The sequence below is a fragment of the Leptinotarsa decemlineata genome, unplaced genomic scaffold (assembly GCF_025532065.1).
Source record: "Leptinotarsa decemlineata unplaced genomic scaffold, Ldec_3_MD MMD2_tig00000199_RagTag_RagTag, whole genome shotgun sequence".
Classification (NCBI taxonomy): Eukaryota; Metazoa; Arthropoda; class Insecta; order Coleoptera; family Chrysomelidae; genus Leptinotarsa; species Leptinotarsa decemlineata.
This window is the reverse complement of record NW_027412544.1, coordinates 11824020-11844029: the sequence shown is the minus strand read 5'-3', so window position 1 is coordinate 11844029 and position 20010 is coordinate 11824020. Positions and strand designations below refer to the sequence as shown.

Sequence of the window (20010 nt, the reverse complement as noted above, 5' to 3'; positions counted from 1 at the left end):
AGTATAAATTCTAAAATCCTAAATACATTCCCTTTTATAATCGAAATATCCGACGGTATACTTCGAATTGGATCGTTGTAGATATGCAACGCTGTGCTAAGGCATCGTATAATAGCCAGTAACAATTTAAAAGCCTATGAAATCGGTTGTTGCAATATTGCAACAATATGCATTTAAGGGTTTCTCGTTTCCAAGCACCTAGAGTAATTACTATCGCACGGTGACTGGGTTTTTTTTGAAAAAAAGATTGAAATATTTTATTTTGTTTAGGTATAATCTCCTACAAATTCACAAAAAATGAAAGAGACCTGTCTGAGATATGATACACGAAAATTATGTTACATTTGTCCATATTATTTTTCCATCTCAGGAACTCAGTGTAGAAAATAACGTCTCAAACAAATATTCTCAAAAAACAACTTTCAATTGGGAAAGAACGGATTCGGCTTTCTACTTTCAATTATAAGAGCTGAAACAAATATCTAGCCAGGGAAAATTTCATAAATGGTCTTGAAGATCCTTCCATTCGGCTGATCTGTAATGCCAAACTGCGCGGCTTGGATTGTTCCCCAACATTTATCGATAATTTACTCAACACATAAATTAGTTTGTGATCAGAAGATACCAATGGATACCTTATGGTGACTGTGTAAATTTCTGGATTGGTTGTTAGTTATAGATCCAGAAGTCTAGTATATTCTCCATCACCGTCAGGAATCCTGGTTGGCTCATTTATAATCTGAGTAAGTCTGCTGCTTATTGCGACCGTCTTCTTCGATGATATTTGAAAATTTGAGCCATTCGATATTGTGGATATTGAAGTCAACGAATATGAAAATTTTGGCACTGGGAGAATTGATTTGTAGAAAGTCAATGGTTTTCGCAAGTGAAGAGAATAGCGTCCTATATTATGTATCGCTTGGTGTTCGATAAACGCAGCATATGAATTCAGTGTTCTTCTGTGATATTATTTTGAATCACATATCATTAAACTTTCGAGGTTCCAGCATTTCCTTTCGTTGACAGGAGAGATCGCTCTCCATAAAAAAATATTCCAAAGTTACGTCTGAATCGGAAGTGGAAATCATAGCTGGGATGTAGAAAATTGACGTGATTTGTTGAAGCACTTACTTTGATTTCTGTGAGTGCCCGAATATGAGGACTATTTTTTGCAGATGTTGGTGACCTGAGGAGGTGCTCCCCCTCGAAAAGTTTAAATAGCAAAGGGGGTCGTGTGGCACCTTGTTGGAAAGGGATTTCAGTTCTCTGTTCAGCAATATAAAGGTTTTTAGGTTTGGTGCAATCATAACAGAGAAAATTGATTTTTAGGATGTAAAATTTTGATAATGTCTCAAGGTAACACAAAACTTTACGTAGAATGAAGATAATAATGCCACATAATAATATTTAGAATGTATTTTTCAATGTACTTTTTACAATTGAATTAAATATTCAAAATGATCACCATTAACTTCTTGACAATAACCAAGGCGATATTGGAATTCTCGTACAACATTTTGTATGACCTCGGGGGTTATTTTGTTAGTTTCTACCGTTATCCTAACTTTTAAATCAATAATATCATTTGGTCTATTAAAATATACTTTAGATTTCAAATAACCCCATAATAAGTAATCAAGAGGAGTCAAATCGGGGGATCTAGCCGGCCTTTCGATCGTTCCACGTCTTCCAATCCACCTATTGGGAAAAACCTCGTTTAAATAATTCCTAACTGTACGTGCAAAATGCGGTGGAGCTCCGTCTTGTTGGTAGTAAATAGTTCGATCTATCTCATTTGGATGATTAACATCAGGAAAATGTATTTGTAATACAGGCACTAAAAATTTAATCGAAAAATCTAGATAAATTCCACTATCAACAGTGCCCTCAAAAAATAAGGGCCAATAATTTTATTGTTAATGATACCATCCCAAACGTTACCTTTTTAAGGATATTGAGTGTGAGTCGCACACATCCAGTGAGGATTTTCTCTGCTCCAATATCTACAGTTCTGTCTGTTAACTGTTCCGTTTAAATGAAACGTCGCTCCATCAGAAAACACTATTTTGTTTATGAACTGTAAATCTGCGTTCATTCTGTCCATCATCAATTCACAGAATTCTTGCCTTCTATCACGATCATCTTCATTTAACTCCTGAACCAGTGAATTGAACATTTCTACCTGGTTTTCCAGTTTCACGAAACTTTTTTTCAATTTTGCTAACTGTAGACTGCGACACGTGTTGACCATGGTATTTATAATTAAACATTTCACAAACCTCCTTTTGAGTTCTTGTTTTATTACCGCAACCGATCATAATTAAAATGTCTATTCTTTGAGTCTTTGAGCCATAATTAAATTTAATACGCCCACAAATATTATACTGACGTCTTTTAGTAACTTTAAATACCTAAATGACAGCAGCCTACTAGATTCATATCAATTGTTTATTTGGCTTTTTGTCTAATATTTTAGTATCTTCAGAGATTTTTTCCAGGATTCAAGGTTAGTAAGGAGCGTGTTACAGGGATTGTCTGTTTAATAGATCAGGTTATTTCTAAGAAGTGAATAATGGTGGTCATTTTGAACATTTAATTTAATTGTAAAAATTGATTTTATCAGTTATGATTGCTCCAAACTAAAAAAACTCTATATTGCTGAACAGAGGACTAAAATCCCTTTCCAACAAGGTGCCACACGATTCAGAAGGGCTGCTGGACGTGGATAATATTTTCATACTGTAAATTGTCAATTTAAGAATAAAAATCGACCTGTTTCAGGTTTTTTTACATAGTACATAATAACGCTAAAAATGAATTTATTCCATTCATATGAACCGCACTGTATGTGGGAGCAAATGTTATCTTCTTTGTCTATATTTGTGCAGTGAATTCACAAAAATAAACTACAGAAGAACGGCGCCGATGCGAATCATAACCAGATTATCATTTCCTTGAATGTGAAATATGGAAGAATCCAACATTTCTGTTTCAGGGCCAGAGTTGCAGCTTACTTTCAATGAATAGCGTATATTCCATTCCAATAGATATATCATTAAATTTCCCAATAATTATAGGCATTTAGATCGCAACCGTTGGAGCAAGTAAAAGGATTTGAATACACCTCAATGTTTTTCTGTATAACAAACAATTTTGTTTTTTTGTATACAGTTCTCTTCTAGATATATCAAAAGGGAAAAATTTCGCAGGCCAATTGTCGACAAGGTTACGGTTTGGTTGACATGAGCTCCAGATTCGATTTCAATAATATTCAAATAAATGCCACAGTGTAGCGTTCGTGTGAATGATATCTGTTTCAGTTCCAAAAGGAATCTTTGGAGTTCTAACTGAATAGAGAAATGTGATTTCAGTGTAATTCAATGTTCATATTCTTGAATAAGTTGAATCAGATGGACTTACTCTTATAATTTATGTCTTAAAAAGCTTTTATACGTGATTTTTATATCTCAAGAACCCAAGATTTTGAAGAAATCCTTTGTCATGTCACTAGGGACCCATTTATAAGAGTAATTTTCCAAATAAACGTTCTGAATGAGCTTTTTTATTGAAGATGATACCTAAATCTGTCTGTCTGTTAGTCAAAGCTTGTGCAATCAAGGAACAACGACGTCTTGAGTCCAAACAGAGCTAATCACTTTCAGGAGGGGTGTGTTCCCTCTCCATTATTTTCTGCAACTTTTCAATCAGAGTTTCACTCTGGTAAATTCTAGGTCTATTAACCTTCGAGAACCAAAACATAAGGATCTTCATTTCAACGCTGGGCAAGAAGTATTCGTCAGTCCTTAATGGAATTCGGGCAGAAAGAACGGAGTGAAACATGGAGTTCGGAAAGACGAATACTTACCTCGAAGTTGAACAATGTCATTTGCAGAAGATGAACTCGTTTGGGAATACTCTACGAGGCAAAAATTTGCACGAACTTTGATATATTTGAACTGTCGGGGGTAAAGTTGCTACAACGAATATGCTCACCATTTCAATTTCACCCTAATCTATCGAAGTAGTAAAGTGGAATCGAAAGAAGCTGCATCAACTTGATGTGTGTACTCAAAAACTCATCTACTTTCATAAGAGTTTCAGTTCCAAATAGTTCGCTTCACAGTTTTTCGACAACAGAAAGGTTGTCAACTTTCGAATTCTACACGAATCGGAAAAATGTACACACCTCAGCAACTTTGATGCTTTATAAAGCTCAGGCCAGACCTTATTTAGAGTATTGTTCTAACCAAACTCTGAAGCTGCTGGATTCTATCCAGAAAACAGTCATCCGCCTGATTGGAGACACAAACATTACTTGCAACCATGATAGTCTGGAATACTGAAGAAAGGTTGGAGAGGTGCCCCTCTTCCATAGATACTTTCACAGGAGATGTTCGAGTGACTTGGCATATTTGATTCCACCAAGAAATGCACAACGAACTGTGGCTGCTCATCGTTTTGAGGTTCAACGCAGTACACCTCAAACTTCACTGTTTGAAAACTTTTCCATGTGAAGAACTGCATTTATGTGGAATAAACTCCCTGATAACGTTTTTCCAAATGAATTTAATCTCCCAACGTGAATCGCTACTTTCGCACAGGCACCGATCTCAGTGTGCCTTGAAGTTTTATCTGTAGTGCTTCTTTTGTTTTTTCCTTACAAAAAAGTGCAGAGTGCAGACATTGCAGCATTTTTCAGGTATCTGCTCAATTATCCGATGAGCTTGGTGGAGTTTTTGATATCGAATGAGTTTACTGAGTTGAAAACCGTTCATGAAAGCTACAGGAGCCATTTCCATTCTGTGGCTACACAATGAAGTTTCATTTAGCAACATTGGAATTTTCAATTTATAAGACACACAACTTTTCATTAACTCTGATTGAAGGATTCGGCATGGCCATCCAGGATAGAGTCTAAACACTTCAATATATCGTAATTTCGTGATATGTATAGAAGTTCCTGACACATTTTTCCAACACAAGTAAATAAAAACGTTATAATAAGATTCCTATACATGATTCAGAAGGAATGATCAATTAGGATGGAAAAAATCGATTGATATTTTTATATGAGCTCGTAAAAAGGTGTTTCATTAATAGAAAACTCAGTTTTTCAGTACGATATTATGGAGCAATATTTTTTTGTGGAAAATGCATCATAAGTGCATGCATTCACCCAATATTCGTTCATTATTTGGAAGGCAGACAATGATAATGTGCGATCATTGACAAGATCTTATGTATAGATTCTTCTTTTTCAACTCCATAGATAACCAGGTATACAGGCTGATTCACGGTGGATGGCACATTAGACGTTTCTGGTGAACCAGACAACGGATCACTTTGAAAATTTAATGGAGGGCATATTCGGACATTCTCTAGCCGACTAAAATATTTTCGACAATGTGGTGTTGCCGCTTCTATTAGAAAGCAGTAGCAACTTTGATTTTTCAAATGGAACACTCTGTATATAATATTATTTTTGGAATCTCCAACAATTGCACGACAACTTTTTTTAATATTTTCCTATACCTATCTGTTACCGTTTTCGAAATAAAAATTAATTTCAATTTTTTTCTTCGAAAATCATGACTTCTAAAAATGCCGATATCTTTTAGTTAAGAAGTACTATGATATCGAAATTTGATTTGGAGTTAGGTGATACTTGGACACTTCCCACACGTCAGCCTAATCTCCGTTACTTCAATACAGGGTGGTAAAAAAATACAGTTTTTTCGTTTGCTTGGAAAAGTTGCTGAAATTTGATTATTTTAAATGGAACACCCTGTATATTATTGAAAATTCGGAAAGCTGCTGAAATTTGCTTTCTTTCTATGTATATCATACCTATACCTAACTAGTCAAGTTTCAGACTTATGAACATTTATTTGTGAAAATGTCCCTTCAGAATAGTATTTCCATTCGGTATTTGGTAAGCAGGCCATGATTACTATTTGACAGTAGCGTTGTGACATTCTCCTAATAATATCGACATTTTTGTCACTTCAGAAGTTGCAAATACCTTCAAAACGATGGAACAAAACTATTCAAACGAAGTTCTTATGAATTTGTTTATTATTTTTGGACAGTGTGACAAAATTATCAGCAGAACATGTAGAAAGTTCAATGAAATGTATCCGAATCTACCGCCAATGAACCTCAAGAAATTTATACGAATTCAGAACAATTTCAATGCATTTGGATCAACTTTAAAAGCACCAAACCGAATGGAAATACCATTCTGAATGGACATTTTCACAAATAAATGTTCATAAGTCCGAAACTTGACTAGTTAGGTATAGGTATGATATACATAGAAAGAAACCAAATTTCAGCAGCTTTCCGAATTTTAAATAATATACAGGGTGTTCCATTCAAAATAATCAAATTTCAGCAACTTTTTCAAGCAAACGAAAAAACTGTATTTTTTTACCACCCTGTATTGAAGTAATGGAGATTAGGCTGACGTGTGGGAAGTGTCCAAGTATCACCTAACTCCAAACCAAATTTCGATATCATAGTACTTCTTAACTGAAAGATATCGGCATTTTTAGAAGTCATGATTTTCGAAGAAAAAAATTGAAATTAATTTTTATTTCGAAAACGGTAACAGATAGGTATAGGGGAATATCAAAAAAAGTTGTCGGGCAATTGTTGGAGATTTCAAAAATAATATTATATACAGAGTGTTTCATTTAAAAAATCAAAGTTGCTACTGCTTTCTAATAGAAGCGGCAACACCGCATTGTCGAAAATATTTTAGTTGGCTAGAGAATGTCCGAATATGCCCTTCATTGAATTTTCAAAGTGATCCGTTGTCTGGTTCACCAGAAACGTCTAATGTGCCATCCACCGTGAATCAACCTGTATATGTGAAAAATTGAGAGAAAATTGATCGTGAGATTATGGCAAACTTTCAAAACCAATCTTACTGAATTCAATGAATTATTGTAGATCTCTAACAAATAATTTCGTTTATCCATCATGCATCACTTTTGAATACTACAACTGAGTATCAACTGCATTAAGATCTACATTGCTCTATTTCGAAATCTTCTCTATATGTGAGAAATCGACATTGATATTGTGCCGGCTAAAAAAGTTATAAGGGTCAAAAGATCTTTCTATTATTCCTCATACGATTATCCATGAAAAATGTTATCTGCAACCGTTTTCGGACTAGAGCGCTGAGAAAGCGAGTAGAATACACTCACATAGGGTATTGTATACCGTATACATATAAGGCGTCAACTCTATTGCTTTTCATCAATGTATTTAAGTTTTATCTAATCGATTCAACAGAAGAAAATCAATAAATGCTCATTGATAATTTCAAAAAAATTGGTATTTCTACAAGACAATCACGTGATAATGCTGACGTCTTAATAGTTGAAACAGCAATTGAAAAATCAATAAATAATACTACAATTATCGTTGGCGAAGACATAGATCTATTGGTACTTCGCATAGCACGAACACAAATACTTGATTAACCTATATCCATTTCTTCAAGAAACCAGGGAAAAACAATGTTGAAACAAAAATATACTTGACTGAGAGCTTCAACAAGTATCCACACTGCAAGAAAAATATTCTGTTTCTACATGCTATGACCGGATGTGACACAACTTCAACACTTTTTGGGAAAGGAAAAATTAAAGTCATGAAGATGTTTAAAAAAAGACCCAATTTACACAATTCTGCAGAAATATCCCAACAAGAAAATTGCGCTCGAAATGCCCTTGTCAATGCTGGAATATATTTTCTACTAGCAATGTACGGTGATGCAAAATCAGAAAATTCAATTGACAATTACAGATAGTGCACCTTTGCTAAATTAACAAGATAAAGCACATCTGTGAAATTTCAATTATTATCACCCACTTCTTCAGCAGCTCAACAGCATATTTATTGAGTCTATTATCAAATACAAACCTGGCTAGGAAAAGAAATTGATCCAGAACAGTAAGGTTGGGAGTTGAAAAATAATATATTACAACCAATAACGACTTTATTGCCACTAGAACCCAATGATCTACTAAACACAATCTTTTGTAATTGTACAAAAGATTGTGGCGGCAAATGTGGATGTGAAAAAATTGGATTGAGATGTTCTGAAGCTTGTGGACATTGTCATGGCCAGTCATGTTCAAACGCAGAGTAAACTAGTGAAGAAAATGATGAAGATGTTGATTTAAATACAGTAATAAGTCAATTCGATGTTTTGTCAGCAACTTTTGATGAAGTTGAAATCGAGGATATCGACGACGAATGAATATAAAGGAAAATTTTATACAAAAATTGTTTTTCCCTATTTTTCAAAGTACAAATAATAAATTATTGAGCACAAAATAAAAAAAAACTTTTTATTACAGTTCATGGATTATGTCTACGGGGGAAACCATGTAAAACAACGCGCTTTGCATTCTACCTCAAAGGTGGTGCGGAAACGAGTGCATCATCATAATTTAGTCTTTGACTTTACAGAAAAATATAAGGGACATTTTTTGTAGATAATCATATGAAAAATAATTTTTATAATGACCTTTATTGAACTTCGAGCCATAGGTCGCGAGATATTCCCGAAAAACTGATTTTCGTGACCTTTTGACCCTTATAATTTTTTTAGCAGGCACGATATCAATGTCGATTTTTCACATCTTCATTGAAACACTATAATGAAGGTGTATACCAAAATTCCGCTCAGTAGAAATTTTTCCGCAGATGAAACTTCAAATGACTGGACTAATACTGGTTTTGTATATTGAATAAAAAAATAACTCAGGTGGAGCCTGAGACGCATTTTCTTCGACTACAACTGTTTGCATTTTTATTGATACATTGTCATATATTACAACTCTTCGCATTATACCAGATAGTTTTGAAAGAAGGTTTTAGGAATCACACGTTAAAAGGTAAGACCTCGTTAGTCCTTAGCTCGCACAAGTTTCTCAACTTCTGAGAGTTGTCGTTCGTATGGGGGCGGCAGCTGATTAACGGAAAAACAGATTTTAATGTGTGAGCATTATTAGAAAGTCTCACCAATTTGATACAACAAGTTTCCGGTTTACCGCGTCTTAAAAAATCTAGCAGAACTGCGACTGTAATGTCACCTTTAAATATGGCGTTGGATTCAACAAGCAGACTATGATATAGAGAGAATATTTTACTAGCGTATATAGTAATGCAGTTTCCCATATACTCATTGCTCCAGTCTAGAACTTCAGAAATAGGATACTCATGTGAATTATCTGTTGATTTTTTCAATTTTAACCAAGTCTAGTAATGAGGCACCAAAGCAATTTATATTATGACTTGATGATACTATTATTTTTGTTCCTTTACCAGGTAGATAATTTTGGGTTATCAATTTTCAAATTCTTTCAGTGGTGCTGTTTACTCCATTTGCATCGGAGGTCAATATCTAGATATTGAAATATCATAAAGAAACTCACCAGGAACGCTCACTCGAAAAAAGTTTTTCTCGAAGTCAAGTTGTTCCAATGGAAATTGCGAAAAATTTCTAGAAAATGTTGCGGCTCAAGCCTCAAAAAATTTTGTTTTGTATATACCATGAGAGTCGAATCAATGAAAACTTGCCTGTTGGTCCAAATATTTACAGGAAATGATTCAGACCAAGCTCTCTTGTTAATAGAGACAAACTTGCTTGGAGATCACTGGTGCCATCAGCATCACAGTGTCACTGCCATGGAAATCCTTTCAGAACTGATTCTTCTCTAAATATTTCTAGAGAATGTGAAAAAATCAAAGAGTTGCCAATTATGAAAATAGGTCTACAGGAAGCGTAGCAGACTATTGGCTTACCCTGAAAGTCACAGTATTCTGGTAATGGTCTTCGACTTGATGTCTCCAACTGTCAACTACGAATTGCCTCATACAGTCCTAATCTTTCAAGTACAGTCGCATAGGTCTACGATCTATGTGCATGTATTCGCGGAAAACGTTGCCATTGATTTGTGTTTTGGGAGATTGAAAAAACTAAACACACACATGAATCAGTGACAAAAATTTGGATAGTTGGGCGGTTTTCGATTCACATGGCTCTTACCAAGCTGATCTATTTTGTTGAGAAATTGAATTATTTGGAGTTTGCAACGGTGAGACCAGAATAAACTTTTGCGAGTGATAGTGGAGAATATAATATAATCTGATAGAATGGACCTACCAACACCTATTTTTCTGTGTTTTCCACTTCTGTTTATATGCCTCCACTTTCACAATAGCTTCACCAAAAAGTTGTTGTTGCTTTCTGCAACTATGTACTGGCGACTTTTGTTGCCTCAACAAGGAGAATTGACAAAAAAAAATTGTCAAAAAGGAAAATTCGAAGCCTGCAACCGTGTTCATGACATGTATTCATGACATGTATTCGAAATATTGCGATAACTAGACAAAGTTTTGACAACGTAAGGAATCAATTTCCATAAGTTCGAAAAAAAAAGGTCGATCAACCTCAATGGTGAAAATCGTCCGCTATTGATTATGTTACGGATTGATGGAAGTGATGAATATATGGGAAATCCGAGTGCAGAAGTGACTGTCAATCTCCAGGAAATGAATTAAAGCTATTTCAGAAACAGTTCGTTCAACACACTCATCAGAATTTGAAATATTCATTATTTTATTGAAACTCAGAGGATGAGCAGTAAATGGTATAACGGTCCATTGAAAATTTAGTGCCAGGCCAGTCATACGTTATATTTTATAATATATATTCAAATTCTGATATCTGGCAATTTGGATATTCCAGTGTGCGAAAGATCAGACAAAGCGATTCGCCCAACCCATGAAATAGTAGGCAAAGCAACAAAAGGAGCAAGACAATTCATCATATTTCATGCGAATATGAGGCATTGGACCACAGGAGGCAAATAATTCATGCACAGCTTAATTTATGTACAGAAGAATGATATACATTCAGCAAGGGACCTATACAGAGTGGACCAAAATTAACACTTTTAAAGGGAAACTCCTGTTTTCAAACTAGATAGATGAAAACTGATACCTGTGTCTGAGGGTCAAATGTTATGACAAACTCAATGGTGAAAACCGCATTCATCAAAAGCACTTTTCTATGTAGAAGTCTATGGTATGAAAAACTTATTTTTCCAAATGATATATTTTTTTTAGAAACGGAACACAGAGTGGTGCCTGCAATTTACATTGGATTTGAATCGCTGGAGATCAAATTCATTTGAAAAAACGTTCTCGGGGAGTTTATTTCACATAAATGCAGTCCTTCACATGAAATAGTTTTTGAACAGTGAAGTTCGAGGTGTACTGAGTTGAATCTCAAAATGATGAGCAGCCACAGTCCGTTGCGTATTTTTGATATGTATCGCACTTGGTGAAATCAAATGTGCTAAGTCACTTGAACACTTCTCGTGAAAATATCCATAGAAAAGAGACAAATCTATAACTTCTCTTCATTGTTCCAAACTATTGAGGTTGCGAGCGATGTTCACGTCTCCGATCAGGTGGATTGCTCTTTTCTGGATGGAATCTAGCAGCTTTAGATGGTTCACCGATGAATCATCAGGATGAATAGACCTCTGAAGAAGCCAGTCACTCGTGCTAGCGAAACGTTAGAATACAGTTCCAAACCACGACGGCTTTCAAACCCGAACGAAGATTGTAACATATTTACTACTGATAAATGAATCTTCAATAACATTGATAATAATGATGAAGAACAAATAATGAAACATATTTCTTCAGAGAAAGTGTTCGAAATTTCTACCAGCTTCTCCTACAGACAGGTGATACCTTCTCTGAATGTTTTTTGACGAATTATTTAGTACATCTGCCGCTTCCAATTCGTATCTAGAACTGTTCGGCAATTCAAAAATAATATCTTTCAACCGTCACCTGAGTTAAAAGTTCATAGGCTTTAGGTCCGGTGACCTGGCCGGCCAACGGTTGGGTCCTTTGTTGGCTATCCAATTACCACTAATATTTGCAGCCAAAAAATTGTTGACAATTGCAGTATTGTGTGCTCCATTAGTGGCAATTCATTGACAAGGGGTTCAATAATTTGCCTTCAGATTTCTAAATACCTCTGAAATAAATGAATAGCTACCTACAGACTGAATTCAAATTTTCCCTGACTTCTCCGTTCCCTAATAGAATGAGAATTTTGTTGTGTCCAAGTATAAGAATTGTAGCGGTTGAAAATGTCGTCACTGTTCACATAAGCTGCGTCTGTCCAAATACAATTTAACGAAAAATCACGCACTTGGTCACAACTTTCCAGGATTTCTTCCTTCCTTTCTTTGGAAGATTCCCACATTTTTTTGTATCAAGATGGAGTAGTAGGAGGCCAAAAACTTTCTTTCAAAATAATTTCAGATGTTCACCATCCTATACTGAAGGTAATTATTGGGATTCACTTCAATATTCATGAACATTGTATGGATTGAATGACACTTACTTTCATTTTGTATAAAGAATGTTTGAAGTCAGAAAAATGTAAAAATGTCAGAAAAATGTAAAAGAGGTCTTATACATGTTCAACACCTCTATTGACTGTTCCTTCAAATTTTGAGAGTCAAATGAGAAGAGGTTACCTGAAACAAAGTTGGAAAGCGAACAGAAAAAAATCCAGACGGAAATATGAAATTATGGATCTCAACAACAAGGTACTGGTCGATGCCGTCAAAACCCGATTAGTTGCACAGGTTAGTAGCAAATATACAGTTTTTCTGAAAAATATGTGTATGGTTTGGTGCAATCATGAAAGAAATGTAAATATGACATTCAATAAAGAGTGTCTTTGAAGGTGATGAATATATCAACCTAATTTGTGAATCATTCATATAATCATCCCATCACTAACATGGCTGTTATGAACTATTTTGATCTATTCACACACGCCTACTGAAAATCACTATAATATGATGACCGATGTTTTGCAAATTATGTGTGTACGGGCTGGATATTACAAGGTTCAAAGATGTATTTTTGTATTTTTGAATCATTTTCACCTTTCATTTGATTATGCAAATATTGTTACATTGGTTAATGTAAATATCCATATGCTTCCTGTTGATTGAAAAAAGCACTAAATTCTGATAGCAGGGAACTGGTTATGATAACATAGTACGCGCGTGGTTTGAACTGATAGTAAATTGCCTATACATGGTGTTTTAACTATACTGCATCACAGTTAAGTTATAAAAACAATCATAACGATTATATTGTTAAGTCAGATGGCATGCTATTGTGAAACTCAATGAGTTCACTATTGAAACCTTCTTAAGTAGTGATGTGCCGAGTCGCTGTTTTGATGGATAGAGTCGACTCGAGACAGTTTGTACGGTATTCGAATCATGACTTGATTTCCTGATTCGAGACTGGTACTCGAATTCTATGTTTGGTATTCGAATATTGACTCGAGTCCGGCTGGACTCGAGTCTAGAAATTCGAGTTCAGAATTCGAGTCTCAAAATTCTAGTCCAGAACTAGAGTTCGATTTTAGAACAAAAGGGAAAAATAAAAAGGAGTTAACTTCAAACACCGTGTAGGTTAGGTTAAACATAATAACACAACAATAATGAATAAATAATTTTTACTGAAAGATAATTATAAACATTAAATAAAAAATTCGAAACATGATCCTAGAGGAATCTAATATCGTTTGTATTATAATGACGTAATATAACCTCAAAGTAAGAGTTAAATTGCGTGGGAAACCCCGGTATCATCGATAAGCTATGGAGTTTTGAAAATATTGGATGCGTTCTAAAAAATACGAAAAAAAAGTTCAAAGCTCGTTCAAGTCTAAAAATGGTTGAATGAGTGCATTATTAATAAAAAAACAACTAAAGATCGTTATTGATTTTTTGTATTGACAAATTAAATTAATCGGATTTTTTTCTCATTTTATTCTAATATTTGAAAAGATCGTATATTTTGCGTACGATTAGGAATATACGATCATATGGTGGGCAGCCCATCAAGTTACCACAATTTGTCAACTTTTCCCAAGCGGAAACCAACCTTATTATTTCGCTATAAAGTTCAAAATTGATTACAGAAATTTGACTGTACATCGTACCAAAGCCAAAAAGGTCGTATTAATACGATTCAAATAGTACGGTTGGCAACGCATGTACGAGCGAGTTAACTAAATTCGAATTCGAAACTCGAGTCAGTTGGACTCGAGTAGGCGAGTTCTAAAGCAGGAATCGAGTCTGACTCGAAACAAACGGTACTCGGCACATCGCTATTCATAAGAGATGGAGTACGTCACAACATGGTCATGCAATCTTGCAGTATGTGGCACAAAAATACATCTAATGGAAGAAACGTTCAACAATAATGATATGTTATGAAAACTTTTTTGTGCGTTTGGTACAACCATATTTCGACATAAATATTCGGATGTCTTCAAATTTGTTACAAGCTCAAAACACGACTCGCTAAACAATTTGCTTTAATTTTTTCGAATAATAAAGCTCTTCAATACAGACCTTTGTTTACTTTGATTTAATGAAAGCGTAGTTCGACGCATCGAAAACAACCCTCGAAAAGTACTGATAAAGCCCTGTTTTTCTAGTGACGCATTTTTCGCGTCGCGTACGACGTGTTACAGCCTGGCCACGGGACACTCGCCGATGCGAATTTTCGCGCGGTGCGAACGGTGAAGCGTCTAGCGACTGAAATAAACGCATAGCAATGTACTTATGAAGCCACGCGCAACGGTGACCGGCGAAGCGACCGGCGAAATGTACCAAGCGAACCGCGTGAGCGACTTGCGGCGCGACGGGCGAGTAAAACAAATACATGAATCAGTACGGCGCGAGCCGCGAAAAATGAACACCGGGACTTTTATTGCTGAAATACTTCATTCTTCAATCTACTTCATTCTACCGTCAATTACAAGTTAAAAGTTGTTTTTTGTTTTAGTTGTACGAAAAATTACTGTTATTTAATTTGGATTTTTGCAATAAATAACATAATTATCTGAAAGTGTTTTTATTTCATGAAATATTAATATACAGGGTAACATTTGATTAGCTGATGATATTTTGTGCAAATATAGTTCCAAATAAATTTAGTTATGAAAAATTCGTTTGGGACCATTACTTTCTAGGGAAAAGTTGTTCATACTGATGGATACTATAGGTAAATCTCCAAAATATGATCAGCTAATTAAATATTACCTCTATACATAGGTATATAGATGAATACGTAATGTAGATTAATATAGATGGATATGTATAGATAGGTAATTACATGCCTTAATGTCAAAAACAATTTTTCAGCGGCACTTAAAATTCTATTTGCATTAAGTTTTTTTTCCAATTCTGGTTGAATATTCATAAGAATTAATCAATGGTTTCAATGCTTATCCTGGTATACTAAAAACATTTTCCTGGATATAATCTTATTCAAATCATGAACTCCACAATCTCTTACAAATATTAGGTCTTAAACCAAAAAACTATTACTTTCCAAGCCATATCGAGATGAATTCGATATAGACATTGTACGGTATGGTCACGGGGATCGGCGTTGCGAATGTCAAAGCGGGAGGCGAGGCGACTATACGCGCGGCACCATTTGCAGGCCACGGATAGTCACGTTCGCCGCCGTGACCAATAGTCCGACAGCGAAATGTCTTTATCGAATTTATCTCGATATTGCTTGGAAAGTAATAGTTTTTTGGTTCAAGACCTAATATTGGTAAGAGATTGTCGAGTACATGATTTGAATAAGAAACGGGGTGTAGATGGAGAATTCCACAAGAAGTACGAGAAATACAGGTTACATCCAGAAAAATTTTTTGAGTATACCAGGATGAGTATTGAAACCTTCGATTATATTTTTATGAATATTCAACCAGAATTGGAGAAAAAACTTAATGCAAATAGAATTTTAAGTGCCGCTGAAGAATTGTTTTTGACATTAAGGTATGTACTTACGTATCTATACATATCCATCTATATTAATCTACATTACGTATTCATCTATATACCTATGTATAGAGGTAGTATTTGATTAGCTGATCATATTTTGGAGAATTACCTACAGTACCCATCAGTATGAACAACTTCTCCCAAGAAAGTAATGGTCGCAAACGGATTTTTATAACTGAATATATTTGGAACTATCTTTGCCCAATATATTATCAGCTAATTAAATGTTACCCTTATATTAATATTTCATTACATAAAAACACTTTCAGATAATTATGTTATTCATTGCGAAAATCTGAATTAAATGACAGTAATTTTTCGTACAACTAAAACGAAAAACAACTTCTAACATGTAATTGACGGTAGAATGAATAATGAATCTGTAACTTTTCAATCAGTCTTCCAAATAGATGGTCTAGCTTGTATTTCAGCAATAAAAGTCTCGGTGTTAACTTTTCGCTGCGAAAACAACTAAACTCGTTTGATCACTGCACTCCGTGGCTCACGTCGTACCGATTCATGTATTTGTTTTACTCGCCCGTCGCGCCGCAAGTCGCCCACGCTTTTCGCTTGGTACATTTCGCCGGTCGCTTCGCCAGTCGCCGTTGCGCGTGGCTTCATAAGTACATTGCTATGCGTTTATTTCAGTCGCTAGACGCTTCGCCGTTCGCACCGCGCGAAAATTCGCATCGGCGAATGTCCCATGGCCAGGCTGTTACGTTCAGCTCAACAAGTGCATTGTTGTAGCTTGCTATTTGATCCGATAAGTCGATTGAACTTTTAACCTTATTGTATTCTGTTACAGCTATTGGTTTCTCTCGCCGGTACGCCTTTGTACAATAACAGTTTGATTTGTACGCTTTGTTGAAAGCATGAGAACATCTCTCTTGTCTTTCCACTTCAAAATACAAATACCCCGATGATTTTCCTTAGCAGCAATGTCTCCAGGCTTGAACTGTTCAGTTGTGACTTCCTTTGGGTTGCCTCTTCGATTTGACCTTAGAGTCCCCAGAAGATGTGTTTTTTTATCCAGTAGCTTGTTCGCCAGCTCTAAGCTGGTATAATTGTCGGTCACAATTGTACGTCCGGAAACCAAAAGTTTTTGGGAAAGTGTCAAAACGATATAAGTCGGAACAGAAATTGCTGTATCTTGGTGCTTTCCACAGTATAATTTTATATTTCACGTATAACCGTTATCAGAACAAAGTTTGAATAACTTGACTCCATATTAATGGGTTTTATTTGGAATGTACTGTTTCATAATAAGCCTTCCTCGAAATGGAATCAAACTTTCATCTATGTAAAATTTTTGCGAGGGAGTATATGCCCTTCAGAATTTTTCTATCAATAACTTCAAGAACGGCTCAATTTTGAATCCGCAATCGCTCTCAGGACACATATCGTTGTCTGTGAATTGCTAAATGTTCAAAAGAAGCTCGAAACAATTTCGACTCATAACTTGTCCAACCACGCTATTTTCATATAGGTTGTTGCGTTTACTTCAAAATGTTTCTACCCTAGGTAGTTCGACTAACCCCATGTAACCTACTATACCCAGAAATTTTTTCATTTCACATAAGTTTCTTGGTGCGGCAGCAATATCTGGGTTGACACCAGTGTTTCGGGGTTGAAAATACATTTTTGATGATTTTCCACCGGATTACCCCATTCAATATTGTACGCACCTACAGTTATTTGTTCGTTTATACATTACCTGGTATATGCTGAATATTTTCTTCCACCTCGTGCTCTGGAATTACGGAAGTTGCTTCTTGGATTGGCTGTGCTTCAAAAGATTCATCTGAACCTCTCTGAAGTAATTTGACGGGTATTTTTTGTACATTAATTTCGTTTCGTGAATGACTGTCCGACTCAGTTTCGCTCAATTGATATATTGGATCTTCTTTAGAATCCGAAGAACAGTGATAAGATTCCTCAACTGAACTCGAAGACGAATCTAGAAACAATAAATTTCATCTTACCCACAGCACGAAAATAATTTCATCAGTTCGGACTTCCATTGTCTAATATGATATAAACTGATTTGAAATCCTTAAAAAAATCTGTGAAAAATTAGGAAGATTAGCTAAAAAATGATTTAATTTTTTTAAGAATTTCAAGAACGAAGTTTTAATGATGAACGAGAACGGGAATGTTTCCTACTTATTCATCAAACTCAAACACCTGTTCATGCAGCTGCAGTTTCGTAAGAATGTATCATCTTTCCCTCCAACCGATTTCCTGGAATCTTTGAAGTCCACTAGATACTTGTTAGGACAACAAGAGGATTGTTCCGAATTCTTGGGGTTCTTGTTGAATACTCTTCGTGAGCAAAACAATAGCAAAATCAATACTCCTGACCGCTCTGGACTGAATGATTCCGTACAGCCCATCTCGTCTTGTGTTTGTAAATCTTTTGCTGGAAAAATCCTCACTTGTTCACTTTGCAGTAGATGTTCAAGAAATAGTGAAAACTTATGTGAATTTCTGGAACTTCATCTAGCTTTTCCTAATATGACTGATAACCAGTCCGTGCAAAGCTTATTGTTAAATCATCTGAAAATGGAATTTTTAACAGGTGATGATCGACTGTATTGTCAAACATGCGCCAAACTATCTGAGTGTTATAAGGAAACAAGTATAGCTGAGGCACCAGTCAATCTAATAATAACACTAATGATTTTCAAACAAGACTCAACCTCTAACGAAAGCAAGAAACTCTTTGGAAGGTTCGAAATAGATGAACATTTCAACCTAGCAGACCACTATTATAATATTCATGCAGTCATAGTTCACTGGGGTTCTGGCGTTGAATTTGGTCATTATTACGCCTTGGTCAAAGAAGAAACGGACTGGTTTAAGTTTGACGATAGTCGTGTCACGAAGTGTTTTGGCGGTGCATTGAATTTATTGGCGCCTCTGGAGACACCCTACATTTTGTTTTATAAGAGAGAGGACATTGTTAGATCAAGATCTTCAGATGATGTGGTGCTGAAGGTTTTTCCGGGTTTTCCTGCAGCTGGAAAAACAAATGTGCCACTGGAATCAATGAAGTCGCCCCGGAGCGCCAATTAATTTTTATTGTTGTTTTTATTTTATTATTATCGTTGTTTTATAATACCGTAATGAAATAAATTCAATTAAATACATAGAACATATAAAAATCAGAAATTTGCAAATATTTTTGTCCATTTTTATGCTTAATTCGTGGATTTGGGCGATCTTATTATTGTATATTTCTTTGTTTGCGGGCTTTATTCTAAAACAAAATGAATGACTAATTACAGAAAATTTTATTTGATCGTTCATTTTCTCAGGAAAATGGAGTACCCATTTCACAATTCATTGGTTTATTCGGCATTGAAAATGTATGTCATATCGGATCCATTCTGCTTATTTTTGCAACATTGAGTTTCAACTTTTTCTTGGCTGCCAGCTCGCGTAGGAACAATTCGTTTGTTCATCGATTTAGTTTGTGTATGTTTGGAAAGTGTTTTAAAGATGTATTTGAATATTAATATGGTGCATTCTTGTGCTGATTTTAATTATGCGGAAAGGCATAAGAAAATAGAAAGCGCATTGGTTTATAAGTGAGTTATTTCATATAATGAGTTTAAGTTCCCAAAGGATAAAATGATGGGGAAAGAAATGGGTGAAAGTATTGAAAAGAAACTACAATCCTTCTACTCTTCCGAGACTTTATAGAAATCATTCAAAAAGTGACTATAAGTGAAAGGGGCACGAAAATATTGAATTTGATGACAGAGTTTTTTATTTCAACTTCAAGTATTTTCCACACAGAAAGTATTATCTGGAGTTAATCCTGTTATTGAAAGTATGAAACAATATTAAGTAAATTTATCATATGATTAATAGTATTATTACCTCAGAAGCTTTTGTTAGGTCAGTTCGAGTACTATCAATTCTGTCTATACTTGACCTCATTCAACCTTCATCTCAAGTTTTGGAAGATACAACAGATTACCCAAGCGAGCCTGTAACTAACGCTTGAATTCAGTAGCTATATTGGAAAGAGGTATGTATGTAGGAATCCTTTTTTTATAATACA

General features: G+C 35.2%; 1 protein-coding gene and 1 long non-coding RNA gene across 2 annotated transcripts in view; one reads left to right on the top strand and one right to left on the bottom strand.

Annotated features, from left to right (window-relative positions):
* The window catches only part of LOC111504857 (uncharacterized), a 25298-nt gene extending 7286 nt beyond the window's left edge, over positions 1-18012 (bottom strand). Inside the window, exon 1 of the long non-coding RNA XR_012464975.1 lies at positions 17656-18012. This is a non-coding gene — a long non-coding RNA (uncharacterized lncRNA). The remainder of the gene's footprint in view (positions 1-17655) is intronic.
* LOC111504858 (protein spaetzle) overlaps positions 1-20010 on the top strand; it is a 144305-nt gene that overhangs the window by 36745 nt on the left and 87550 nt on the right. The window lies entirely within an intron of this gene.